The following is a 12296-nucleotide window of genomic DNA, read 5'->3' as shown; positions in this document are numbered from 1 at the left end:
GAAGTATAGAATACAGCAACCACTCCAATTAGGAAGGAACTGCCGTTGAACTTGAATTGTCCAATTTCTCACAGCTATTGATTTCGGATCGAGCCCCAAACATGGGCAACATCATAATATGGTCTGAGGAGTCATTTGGTGAGTTTTGAGTGAAATCCAACTGCTAGAAGTAGGAAATACATGAACCACTCCAATTAGGAACGAACTGCCGTTGAACTTGAATTGTCCAATTTCTCACACCTATCGATTTCGGATCGAGCCCAAAAGTTGGGCAACATGATAATCTGGTGTTAGTAGTCAGTTGGTGAGTTTTGAGTGAAATCCAATCGCTAGATGTATGGAATACACCAACCACTCCAATTAGGAACGAACTGTCGTTCAACTTGAATTGTCCAATTTCTCACACCAATTGATTTCGGATCGAGCCCAAAACTTGGGCAACATGGTAATCTGGTGTTACGAGTCATTTGGTGAGCTTTGAGTGAAATCCAAACGCTAGAAGTATGGAATACACCAACCACTCCAATTAGGAACGAACTGTCGTTCAACTTGAATTGTCCAATTTCTCACACCAATTGATTTCGGATCGAGCCCAAAACTTGGGCAACATGGTAATCTGGTGTTACGAGTCATTTGGGGAGTTTTGAGTGAAATCCAATCGCTAGAAGTATGGAATACACCAACCACTCCAATTAGGAACGAACTGCCGTTGAACTTGAATTGTGCAATTTGGAACACCTATTGATTTCGGATCGAGTCCAAAACTTGGGCAACACCATAATATGTTGGGAGGAGTCATTTGGGGTGTTTTGAGTGAAATCCAATCGCTCGAAGTATGGAATACACCAACCACTGCAATTGGGAATGAACTGCCATTGAACTTGAATTGTCCAATTTCTCACACCTATTGATTTCGGATCGAGCCCAAAACTTGGGCAACATGATGATATGGTGTTAGGAGTCGTTTGGTGAGTTTTGAGTGAAATCCAATCGCTAGAAGTATAGAATACAGCAACCACTCCAATTAGGAAGGAACTGCCGTTGAACTTGAATTGTCCAATTTCTCACAGCTATTGATTTCGGATCGAGCCCCAAACATGGGCAACATCATAATATGGTCTGAGGAGTCATTTGGTGAGTTTTGAGTGAAATCCAACTGCTAGAAGTAGGAAATACATGAACCACTCCAATTAGGAACGAACTGCCGTTGAACTTGAATTGTCCAATTTCTCACACCTATCGATTTCGGATCGAGCCCAAAAGTTGGGCAACATGATAATCTGGTGTTAGTAGTCAGTTGGTGAGTTTTGAGTGAAATCCAATCGCTAGATGTATGGAATACACCAACCACTCCAATTAGGAACGAACTGTCGTTCAACTTGAATTGTCCAATTTCTCACACCAATTGATTTCGGATCGAGCCCAAAACTTGGGCAACATGGTAATCTGGTGTTACGAGTCATTTGGTGAGCTTTGAGTGAAATCCAAACGCTAGAAGTATGGAATACACCAACCACTCCAATTAGGAACGAACTGCCGTTGAACTTGAATTGTCTAATTTCTCACACCTATTGAGTTCGGATCGAGCCCAAATCTTGGGCAACATGATAATATCGTGGGAGGAGTAATTTGGTGAGTTTTGAGTGAAATCCAAATGCTAGAAGTATGGAATACACCAACCACTCCAATTGGGAACGAACTGCCGTTGAACTTGAATTGTCCAATTTCTAACACCTATTGATTTCGGATCGAGCCCAAAACTTGGGCAACATGATAATATGGTGGGAGGAGTCATTTGGTGAGTTTTGAGGGAAATCCAATCGTTAGAAGTATGGAATACACCAACCACTCCAATTAGGAAAGAACTTCCGTTCAACTTGAATTGTCCAATTTCTCACACCTATTGATTTCGGATCGAGCCCAAAACTTGGGCAACATGATAATATGGTGGGAGGAATCATTTGGTGAGTTTTAAGGGAAATCCAATCGCTAGATGTTTGGAATACACCAACCACCCCAATTCGGAATGAACTGCCGTTGAACTTGAATTGTCCAATTTCTCACACTTATTGATTTCGGATCGAGCCCAAAACTTGGGCAACATCATAATATGGTGGGAGGAGTCATTTGGTGAGTTTTGAGTGAAATCCAATCGCTCGAAGTATGGAATACACCAACCATTCCAATTAGGAACGAATTGCCGTTGAACTTGAATTGTCCAATTTCTCACACCTATTGATTTCGGATCGAGCCCAAATCTTGGGTAACATGATAATATGGTGGGAGGAGTAATTTGGTGAGTTTTGAGTGAAATCCAATCGCTAGAAGTATGGAATACACCAACCACTCCAATTAGGAACGAATTGCCGTTGAACTTGAATTGTCCAATTTCTCACACCTATTGATTTCGGATCGAGCCCAAATCTTGGGTAACATGATAATATGGTGGGAGGAGTAATTTGGTGAGTTTTGAGTGAAATCCAATCGCTAGAAGTATGGAATACACCAACCACTCCAATTAGGAACGAATTGCCGTTGAACTTGAATTGTCCAATTTCTCACACCTATTGATTTCGGATCGAGCCCAAAACTTGGGCAACAAGATAATCTGGTGTTAGGAGTCAGTTGGTGAGTTTTGAGTGAAATCCAATCGCTAGAAGTGTGGAATACACCAACCACTCCAATTAGGAACGAACTGCCATTGAACTTGAATTGTCCAATTTCTCACACCTATTGATTTCGGCTCGAGCCCAAAATTGGGCAACCTGATAATATGGTGGGAGGAGTAATTTGGTGAGTTTTGAGTGAAATCCAATCGCTAGAAGTATGGAATACACCAACCACTCCAATTAGGAACGAATTGCCGTTGAACTTGAATTGTCCAATTTCTCACACCTATTGATTTCGGATCGAGCCCAAAACTTGGGCAACAAGATAATCTGGTGTTAGGAGTCAGTTGGTGAGTTTTGAGTGAAATCCAATCGCTAGATGTATGGAATACACCAACCACTCCAATTAGGAATGAATTGCCGTTGAACTTGAATTGTCCAATTTATCACACCTATTGATTTCGGATCGAGCCCCAAACTTGGGCAACAACATAATATGGCGGGAGGAGTCATTTGGTGAGTTTTGATTGAAATCCAATCGCTAGAAGTATGGAATACACCAACCACTCCAATTAGGAACGAACTGCCGTTGAACTTGAATTGTCCAATTTCCCACACCTATTGATTTCAGATCGAGCCCAAAACTTGGGCAACATCATAATACGGTGGGAGGAGTCATTTGGTGAGTTTTGAGTGAAATCCAATCGCTAGAAGTGTGGCATACGCCAACCACTCCAATTAGGAACGAACTGTCGTTGAACTTGAATTGTCCAATTTGGAACACCTATTGATTTCGGATCGAGCCCCAAACTTGGGCAACATGATAATATGGCGGGAGGAGTCATTAGGTGAGTTTTGAGTGAAATCCAATCGCTAGAAGTATGGAATACACCATCCACTCCAATTTGGAACGAACTGCCGTTGAACTTGCATTAGCCATATTGAATTCAGATTTTTCACTTCCTTAGGCCTATAAATAGGGAGGTTCTCTAAGCTTGTAAACACACCCCAAGGTAAGGGTGGGCACGGTCCGGTTCGGCCCGGTTCTCCCCTAAACCCGAAACCGGAATCGGTACTATTCATCCGGTCCGGTTCGGTCCGATTTTTCAGTTAAACACCTAAGAGAATCGCACCAACCCGAACCGGTTTATATCCGGTTCGGTTTCCGGTTTTACAATTTGGACCGGCCCTTGGGCCCAATTGATTTTTTTATTATAAATTTTTAGAGATTTAAGCCCAACTGAAGTTTTTAAACAAAATTTGGGCCTACAAATTCACAATTAGCCCAATTCCCACCCAATCATCCCAAACATTAAATTTAAAATTACATGCCAATAACAAAACAAATACACTTAATTGCAAACAAAATTACTAAAAAAATTATAGAAATAAGATTTAAACTACTCCATTTTCCACTGAAAAAAAAAGAAAAAAAAAGCTCCATCTTCCCCTTGTTCTTTCTCGGAGGCAAGGGCAACACAAAGAGGCATCTTCTTCAAACCTTCTCTATTAAGCTCTCCCAGCCCCTGGATTTCCTGTGCAAAGATATACTGCTTCTTCTGTTATCTGCTGCTGTGAAGCCATATGAGTTGACTGCAGGTGAGAAAGTATGTCCTCCATGATATGATTGCACAAAAGTCTTGTCCAATGAATTAATAAACTTTGGAGAATCGGAAACTACATACATGTCATTGTTATGTGTTCTCATGTCACCATTGCTAAGCCGCACAACTGCCGCCAAGCCACTCTCAGACACATCAAGCCTAGTCCAAAAAAAAAATTACAGAGAGAGAGAGAGAGAGAGAGAGAGAGAGAAAATTGGGGTTTTACTTCGAGCTTGAAATTTTCATTTTCATTATCTCCAAACAGCAATTAGGGTTTTACTTCGAGCTTGAAATTTTTACAGTAGAAAAAACAACGAGAATGAAACGAAGGAATACTGAACGTTTGCGTTTGATAGAACCCTAAATCAATCATACCCACATCTTCGATCGTGAATCAAATAAAACAAAAAATGAGAGAACGAGGCAACACAATAAGCAATGAAGAATTAGAAAGAGAGTAACTAGCTCACCTGGTTTCGTGACGCCGCCGAGTCAGAGAGAATGAGAGAGAGAGAAAATTGGAATTAGAAAGAGGAAGAAGAAAGAGAAAGAAGAAGAAAGAGAGAGAGAGAGAGAGAGAGAGAGAGAGAGACAAAAAATAAAAGAGAGAAGCTGCGGCGGATTGAAAAGATAAAGGAGAGAGGAAGGAAAGAAAAGGTGGTTTTAGGGTTAGGTGTTGGTTGATGGGCTTTTGTTGTTGGGCTTGGCTAAGGTTAGATGTTAGTAGTTGGGTTTGGGAAGTGAGAAAAATTCTGGGCTTAGTGGTTGGGCCACCAAAAAATATATATTAAATACTGGACCGGTCCGGTCCGGTGCTATTTTGTGTAAAACAGGAACTGGAACCGGTTTGAACCGGTCCGGTCCGATTTTGTTGACTTTTTAGTCAACTCGGTTTTTTCCGGTTTTTTTTCATCCGGTTTGGTTCGGTTTTCCGGTTTTCCGGTTTATATGCCCACCCCTACCCCAAGGGGGGGAGCTCTCAAATACTTCTCTAGAGAATTTGAGGGAGAGAAGGGAAGGGAGCTCTAGAGAAGTGTTTGAGAGCTCCCCCCCTTGGGGTGTGTTTACAAGCTTAGAGAACCTCCCTATTTATAGGCCTAAGGAAGTGAAAAATCTGAATTCAATATGGCTAATGCATACAACACTTGTTTTATAAAATCTGAAATGGTTGATGCACTTCACCAATAAATCCCACCAGCAGCCCTAGCTCATCTTCATGTCACCATGACCAAGCTTCCAACCAGCTCAATAGCTCATGCCTAGCTCACCATGACCAAGCTTCCAACCAGAAACAATAGCTCATCCTGAGGTCAGCATGACCAGAAACTTCAAGGGCTTACGAATTGGGCTTCCCTTAAGCAAATTAAGACTTTAAGCACTCAAACTTGAAGTTCCGAATGTCTTCTTTCCAGCCATATATCATTTGGGCCAATCCAAGGTCGGAGGACGAAGTTAAGGCCAAAACAAACTGCTAACTCATTTTGCGCGCTGATAAAATCCATCCTGAGCATGGCTCTGTGTTTGCTAGGTAATAGACTCCATATTTATCCAATGGGGCTGAATTTTGGATATGTTATAGTACACACTCATTGGAACAACTTTCATGAAGAATTCTGCCTCATACGAGCTGTGTAGGTTGCTGAAACAAAGCTTGCAATATGACCTACGGAACTGGACTGGCAGGGGGCTGTAGCCAAAATGAGTTTGTCTTTTAAGCTCTTCATCCATTCATCCAAATTAGGCCTTAACATGCTTGAATTGCATGAATTATGCTCTCTTGCTCTATTTGCCTACAAAACACACAAAGGGAGGCAAATAACATAGAAATCTAGGAAACTAAGCAAAAGAAGTAAGTAAATTTGGGCATGTATACGTATGAAATTATGAGCTTAACAACCATACACTCCAATTTGGAACGAACTGTCGTTGAACTTGAATTGTCCAATTTCTCACACCTATTGATTTCGGATCGAGCCCCAAACTTGGGCAACATCATAATATGGTGGGAGGAGTCATTTGGTGAGTTGTGAGTGAAATCCAATTGCTAGAAGTATGGAATACACCAACCACTCCAATTAGGAACGAACTGCCGTTGAACTTGAATTGTCCAATTTCTCACACCTATTAATTTCATATCGAGCCCAAAACTTGGGCAACATCATAATATGGTGGGAGTAGTCATTTGGTGAATTTTGAGTGAAATCCAATCGCTAGAAGTATGGAATACACCAACCACTCCAATTAGGAACGAACTGCCGTTGAACTTGAATTGTCCAATTTCTCACATCTATTGATTTCGGGTTGAGCCCAAAACTATGGCAACTTCATAATATGGTGGGAGGAGTCATTTGGTGAGTTTTGAGTGAAATCGAATCGCTAGAAGTATGGAATACACCAACCACTCCAATTAGGAAGGAACTGCCTTTGAACTTGAATTGTCCAATTTCTCACACCTATTGATTTCGGATCGAGCCCAAAACTTGGGCAACATGATAATTTGGTGTTAGGAGTCGTTTGGTGAGTTTTGAGTGAAATCCGATCGCTAGAAGTATAGAATACAGCAACCACTCCAATTTGGAATGAACTGCCGTTGAACTTGAATTGTCCAATTTCTCACACCTATTGATTTCAGATCGTGCCCAAGACTTGGGCAACATCATAATAGGGTGGGAGGAGTCATTTGGTGAGTTTTGAGTGAAATCGAATCGCTAGAAGTTGGGAATGCACCAACCACTCCAATTAGGAACGAACTACCATCGAACTTGAATTGTCCAATTTCTCACACCTAATGATTTCGGATCGAGCCCAAAACGTGGGCAACATCATAATATTGTGGGAGGAGTCATTTGGTGAGTTTTGAGTGAAATCCAATCGCTAGAAGTATGGAATACACCAACCACTCCAATTAGGAACGAACTGCCGTTGAACTTGAATTGTCCAGTTTCTTTCACCTATTGATTTCGGATCGAGCCCAAAACTTGGGCAACATCGTAATATAGTGTTAGGAGTCATTTGGTGAGTTTTGAGTAAAATCCAATCGCCAGAAGTATGGAATACACCAACCACTCCAATTAGGAACGAAATGCCGTTGAACTTGAATTGTCCAATTTCTCACACCTATTGATTTCGGATCGAGCCCAAAACTTGGGCAACGTGATAATATGGTGTTAGGAATCATTTGGTGAGTTTTGAGTGAAATCCAATCGCTAGAAGTATAGAATACACTCCAATTAGGAACGAACTGCCGTTGAACTTGAATTGTCCAATTTCTCACACCTATTGATTTCGGATCGAGCCCAAAACTTGGGCAACATGATAATATGGTGGGAGGAGTCATTTGGTGAATTTTGAGGGAAATCCAATCGCTAGAAGTATGGAATACACCAACAACTCCAATTAGGAACGAACTGCCGTTGAACTTGAATTGTCCAATTTCTTTCACCTATTGATTTCGGATCGAGCCCAAAACTTGGGCAACATCATAATATGGTGGGAGGAGTCATTTGGTGAGTTTTGAGGGAAATCCAATCGCTAGAAGTATGGAATACACAAACCACTACAATTAGGTACGAACTGCCGTTGAACTTGAATTGTCCAATTTCTCACACCTATTGATTTCGGATCGAGCCCAAAACTTGGGCAACACCATAATATGTTGGGAGGCGGCATTTGGTGTGTTTTGAGTGAAATCCAATCGCTCGAAGTATGGAATACACCAACCACTCCAATTAGGAACGAACTGCCTTTGAACTTGAATTGTCCAATTTCTCACACCTATTGATTTCGGATTGAGCCCAAAACTTGGGCCACATGATAATATGGTGTTAGGAGTCGTTTGAGGAGTTTTGAGTGAAATCCAATCGCTAGAAGTATAGAATACAGCAACCACTCCAATTTGGAATGAACTGCCGTTGAACTTGAATTGTCCAATTTCCCACACCTATTGATTTCAGATCGAGCCCAAAACTTGGGCAACATCATAATATTGTGGGAGGAGTCATTTGGTGAGTTTTGAGTGAAATCCAATCGCTAGAAGTATGGAATACACCAACCACTCCAATTAGGAACGAACTGCCGTTGAACTTGAATTGTCCAGTTTCTTTCTCCTATTGATTTCGGATCGAGCCCAAAACTTGGGCAACATCATAATATAGTGTTAGGAGTCATTTGGTGAGTTTTGAGTAAAATCCAATCGCCAGAAGTATGTAATACACCAACCACTCCAATTAGGAACGAACTGCCGTTGAACTTGAATTGTCCAATTTCTCACACCTATTGATTTCGGATTGAGCCCAAAACTTGGGCAACGTGATAATATGGTGTTAGGAGTCATTTGGTGAGTTTTGAGTGAAATCCAATCGCTAGAAGTATAGAATACACTCGAATTAGGAACGAACTGACGTTGAACTTGAATTGTCCAATTTCTCACACCTATTGATTTCGGATCGAGCCCAAAACTTGGGCAACATGATAATATGTTGGGAGGAGTCATTTGGTGAGTTTTGAGGGAAATCCAATCGCTAGAAGTATGGAATACACCAACAACTCCAATTAGGAACGAACAGACGTTGAACTTGAATTGTGCAATTTGGAACACCTATTGAATTCGGATCGAGCCCAAAACTTGGGCAACATCATAATATGGTGGGAGGAGTCATTTGGTGAGTTTTGAGTGAAATCCAATCGCTAGAAGTATGGAATACACCAAACACTACAATTAGGTACGAACTGCCGTTGAAATCGAATTGTCCAATTTCTCACACCTATTGATTTCGGATCGAGCCCAAAACTTGGGCAACACCATAATATGTTGTGGGGAGTCATTTGGTGTGTTTTGAGTGAAATCCAATCGCTCGAAGTATGGAATACACCAACCACTCCAATTAGGAACGAACTGCCGTTGAAATTGAATTGTCCAATTTCTCACACCTATTGATTTCCGATCGAGCCCCAAAATTGGGCAATATCATAATATGGCGGGAGGAGTCATTTGGCGAGTTTTGATTGAAATCCAATCGCTAGAAGTATGGAATACACCAACCACTCCAATTAGGAACGAACTGCCGTTGAACTTGAATTGTCCAGTTTCTTTCTCCTATTGATTTCGGATCGAGCCCAAAACTTGGGCAACATCATAATATAGTGTTAGGAGTCATTTGGTGAGTTTTGAGTAAAATCCAATCGCCAGAAGTATGTAATACACCAACCACTCCAATTAGGAACGAACTGCCGTTGAACTTGAATTGTCCAATTTCTCACACCTATTGATTTCGGATCGAGCCCAAAACTTGGGCAACGTGATAATATGGTGTTAGGAGTCATTTGGTGAGTTTTGAGTGAAATCCAATCGCTAGAAGTATAGAATACACTCCAATTAGGAACGAACTGACGTTGAACTTGAATTGTCCAATTTCTCACACCTATTGATTTCGGATCAAGCCCAAAACTTGGGCAACATGATAATATGGTGGGAGGAGTCATTTGGTGAGTTTTGAGGGAAATCCAATCGCTAGAAGTATGGAATACACCAACAACTCCAATTAGGAACGAACAGACGTTGAACTTGAATTGTGCAATTTGGAACACCTATTGAATTCGGATCGAGCCCAAAACTTGGGCAACATCATAATATGGTGGGAGGAGTCATTTGGTGAGTTTTGAGTGAAATCCAATCGCTAGAAGTATGGAATACACCAAACACTACAATTAGGTACGAACTGCCGTTGAAATTGAATTGTCCAATTTCTCACACCTATTTATTTCGGATCGAGCCCAAAACTTGGGCAACACCATAATATGTTGGGAGGAGTCATTTGGTGTGTTTTGAGTGAAATCCAATCGCTCGAAGTATGGAATACACCAACCACTCCAATTAGGAACGAACTGCCGTTGAAATTGAATTGTCCAATTTCTCACACCTATTGATTTCCGATCGAGCCCCAAAATTGGGCAATATCATAATATGGCGGGAGGAGTCATTTGGCGAGTTTTGATTGAAATCCAATCGCTAGAAGTATGGAATACACCAACCACTCCAATTAGGAACGAACTGCCTTTGTACTTGAATTGTCCAATTTCTCACACCTATTGATTTCGGATCGAGCCCAAAACATGGGCAACATGATAATCTGGTGTTAGGAGTCAGTTGGTGAGTTTTGAGTGAAATCCAATCGCTAGATGTATGGAATACACCAACCACTCCAATTAGGAACGAACTGCCGTTGAACTTGAATTGTCCAATTTCTCACACTTATTGATTTCGGATTGAGCCCAAAACTTGGGCCACATGATAATATGGTGTTAGGAGTCGTTTGAGGAGTTTTGAGTGAAATCCAATCGCTAGATGTATGGAATACACCAACCACTCCAATTAGGAACGAACCGCTTCTGAACTTGAATTGTCCAATTTCTCACAGCAATTGAATTCGGATCGAGCCCAAAACTTGGGCAACACGGTAATATGGTGGGAGGAGTAATTTGGTGAGTTTTGAGTGAAATCCAATCACTAGAAGTATGGAATACACCAACCACACCAATTAGGAACGAACTGCCGTTGAACTTGAAATGTCCAATATCTCACACCTATTGATTTCAGATCGAGCCCAAAACTTGGGCAACTTGATAATCTGGTGTTAGGAGTCGTTTGGTGAGTTTTGAGTGAAATCCAATCGCTAGAAGTATAGAATACAGCAACCACTCCAATTATGAACGAACTGCCGTTGAACTTGAATTGTCCAATTTCTCACACCTATTGATTTCAGATCGAGCCCCAAACATGGGCAACATCATAATATGTTCTGAGGAGTCATTTGGTGAGTTTTGAGTGAAATCCAATTGCTAGAAGTAGGAAATACATTAACCACTCCAATTAGGAACGAACTGCCGTTGAACTTGAATTGTCCAATTTCTCACACCTATTGATTTCGGATCGAGCCCAAAACTTGGGCAACATGATAATATGGTGGGAGGAGTAATTAGGTGAGTTTTGAGTGAAATCCATTCGCTAGATGTATGGAATACACCAACCACTCCAATTAGGAACTAACTGCCGTTGAACTTGAATTGTCCAATGTCTCACAACTATTGATTTCCGATCGAGCCCCAAAATTGGGCAATATCATAATATGGCGGGAGGAGTCATTTGGCGAGTTTTGATTGAAATCCAATCGCTAGAAGTATGGAATACACCAACCACTCCAATTAGGAACGAACTGTCGTTGAACTTGAATTGTCCAATTTCTCACACCTATTGATTTCCGATCGAGCCCCAAAATTGGGCAATATCATAATATGGCGGGAGGAGTCATTTGGCGAGTTTTGATTGAAATCCAATCGCTAGAAGTATGGAATACACCAACCACTCCAATTAGGAACGAACTGCCGTTGTACTTGAATTGTCCAATTTCTCACACCTATTGATTTCGGATCGAGCCCAAAACTTGGGCAACATGATAATCTGGTGTTAGGAGTCAGTTGGTGAGTTTTGAGTGAAATCCAATCGCTAGATGTATGGAATACACCAACCACTCCAATTAGGAACTAACTGCCGTTGAACTTGAATTGTCCAATTTCTCACACCTATTGATTTCGGATTGAGCCCAAAACTTGGGAACACGATAATATGGTGGGAGGAGTCATTTGGTGAGTTTTGAGTGAAATCCAATCGCTAGATGTATGGAATACACCAACCACTCCAATTAGGAACGAACCGCTTTTGAACTTGAATTGTCCAATTTCTCACACCAATTGAATTCGGATCGAGCCCAAAACTTGGGCAACATGGTAATATGGTGGGAGGAGTAATTTGGTGAGTTTTGATTGAAATCCAATCACTAGAAGTATGGAATACACCAACCACTCCAATTAGGAACGAACTGCCGTTGAACTTGAATTGTCCAATATCTCACACCTATTGATTTCAGATCGAGCCCAAAACTTGGGCAACTTGATAATCTGGTGTTAGGAGTCAGTTGGTGAGTTTTGAATGAAATCCAATCGCTAGATGTATGGAATACACCAACCACTCCAATTAGAAACGAACTGCCGTCGAACTTGAATTGTCCAATTTCTCACACCTACTGAT

Source organism: Prunus avium, chromosome 1 (genome assembly GCF_965620075.1).
Source record: "Prunus avium chromosome 1, drPruAviu1.hap1.1, whole genome shotgun sequence".
In the NCBI taxonomy this organism is placed as follows: Eukaryota; Viridiplantae; Streptophyta; class Magnoliopsida; order Rosales; family Rosaceae; genus Prunus; species Prunus avium.
This window is presented reverse-complemented; position numbering follows the sequence as displayed.